Source organism: Miscanthus floridulus, unplaced genomic scaffold (genome assembly GCF_019320115.1).
Source record: "Miscanthus floridulus cultivar M001 unplaced genomic scaffold, ASM1932011v1 fs_687_4_5, whole genome shotgun sequence".
NCBI classification, from domain to species: domain Eukaryota; kingdom Viridiplantae; phylum Streptophyta; class Magnoliopsida; order Poales; family Poaceae; genus Miscanthus; species Miscanthus floridulus.
The window spans coordinates 1-2,353 of record NW_027097113.1 but is presented as its reverse complement, the minus strand read 5'-3'; the positions used below and the strand labels follow the sequence as shown (position 1 = coordinate 2,353).

The 2,353-nt window shown below is 41.8% G+C and overlaps 1 long non-coding RNA gene across 1 annotated transcript; it reads left to right on the top strand.

Annotated features, from left to right (window-relative positions):
* Positions 1 to 1,021: 1,021 nt before the first annotated feature.
* On the top strand, positions 1,022 to 1,784 carry LOC136532690 (uncharacterized). Its single transcript, XR_010778284.1, has 3 exons — positions 1,022 to 1,159; positions 1,244 to 1,369; positions 1,463 to 1,784. It is a non-coding gene; the product is annotated as an uncharacterized lncRNA (long non-coding RNA).
* The last annotated feature ends 569 nt before the right edge of the window (positions 1,785 to 2,353 follow it).

Here is a 2,353-nt window from a genome sequence, read left to right as displayed (position 1 = left end):
ATTTTGATGTGTCTAGGCTTAGATTACAATTTTATACCTAGTTCTGCAAATTTTGACTTGTCTACACTTAAATTACAATTATATGCCTTAGTATTACTATAATTACTAATTTTTATTCTCCTTTGTGCAGAATCAATCGGCGGGTTCGAATGATGTGCCTAAGCAGCCGTCGTCGGGAGAGTCGTGGCACCAATCGTATCCACAACTTCCGCCGCATCAGCAGCCGTCGGAAGGGTCGGGGTACCAGCCGTATCCACACCTTCCGCCGCAGCAGCAGCCGCCGTGCAGATGTGTTTATTGTATAAAGAATACATGGTTGGAAAAAAACATCAGACAAGGATTGTTCATGTATCGGCAGACGGATTATGTGAAATTGTATATGGAAATATTGTAATGAAAATTGTGAGGACCCACATGAATATGGTTCGCTTCAAGTAGTAACGAGTGAATAGATCACATGTAACGAGTCAAACTCGTCTTAATATAGCATGCCCATTATTGCAGACGTCTTTAATAGCACCATGAATAAGAAAAATGCCTCCAGGGAAGCTCGGATAACTCTTTGCTAAGCAGTTTTACCCTTTGGCAATTAAGTTAACTACCACTCCTGTAAAGAGAATGTTAAGGCAATTTAGGTCTTATTTATTTAAAATAATTAGGGAAAATAACTCTTGGGAAATAACCGAAAATGTTTTGTTACCAGTGAACCAAGCCATGCAAACTCTTGGGAATAAAGCACACGCAATGGATCCACCTAAAAATATTATTTATGGTACTTTGAATAGAAATTTCTCCACCTTTATAGCCCGGCTTGGTCCTGTGCCGGTGTGACCATGGCTTGGTCCTATGCCAATGCATGATATCAAGACATGGCATGCACGAGAATGAGCACGCGGACACGGTCTTGTGCCGCTGCATGGGCCTGTGGAAGCAGCGCGAGTGCGAACAAGACGTTACAGAGTGCTTATAAAAAGGCATGAACAAGACCAAATGGTTGCAAGTACGCATCCATATCACATCACTTCATTGCTACTTCCTGGTTAGTCATTCGTACTACAGACAACACGAAATGGAGGGAATAATAAAGGAATCTTGGGAGGAAGAAATTGAGGACAAAATGCAAAATGGAATGGGCATCGGCAAGGGAAAGGATGGAAAGGTAATAGCTTGCATGAATCCATTTTGTTTTGTTTTGATTGTGAGTTTTGTGATGAGTATACTAACAAAGTTTCAAATCATAAAGAAAGAAGATGTATTAAACTGGCGGTACTGGCATGGAATACAAATTTATGAGGACCTATGACTGGTAGACGGTGAGTTACCACCCCTATTGGCACGGAATGGATCAACCAAGGGTCAGATAACCAAGGTGAGTGGTGATCCTCAAGACTTTAGTTAGTTAAAGGGAATATTATATAGAGGTTGTGAGAGGTAACAGTAGGTGCTGATTAAAATCATGCAGGATGAGGTAGAGGAGGAAGGGGAAGAGGCAACAAGTAAGAATCGGAAGAATAGATAAAATAGACAAAACAATTTGAGCAATAAGTGCATTGATGTACTGAAAGGTAAATGTTGTGGCCGCCGGCGCCGTCCGCCAATCGCCCGGTCAATATCATTGTCATCGCCTCGTGGGGGTGCCAAATCCAGTTGCGGAGTGCTAGAAATAGGCATGGTAAAAAAGAATATTTGCATTCAAGAGCCACAGATGGTTGCGGACCACACAATTTTGAAGGGTGAAATACTCATGCATGTAATTAATTATAAGTGTTAGGTAAATGTTCATGCATGTAATTGATTATAAGATGGAAAGGCGTGTTGTTTACTTGAACAATACACAATTGTATGCATGCAATTACTGTTCATATTTTGACTAACTTTCAAACTAGGTCAGCCTCATCAACATTTTCATCATCAACATATTCATCATCATCATCTGAATTCCTATGAATTTCTATGAATTTGTGGGTGAAAGAAACAAATATACGGATGAAAGGTGAGTTAGCAATGAGAACAGGAAACTATCAAGGGATGAGTTATGAAGAAGACCAAACTGCTTTAAACTCAACACGATTATTGCAATTAAAGGAGGGAGGTAAATATAAAAAGGGCTATCTTCTGCTTGGTCTATGCCTTTGCATGGGCTCCAGAGATGCCCTGCCTTTGCTTGGTCCTTTGCCGCTGCAAGGGCTCCAGAGATGGCGTGATCAAGGCTTGGTCCTGTACCGACGTGAGCGTGGCTTGGTCCTGTGCCGCAACATGGGCGTGAGAATGGGCACGCTGGTCCTGCGCAGTTGCATGTTCCTGTACAAGCAACGTGGGTGCGAACAAGACCACCAAGTTTTGGTGTCTATAA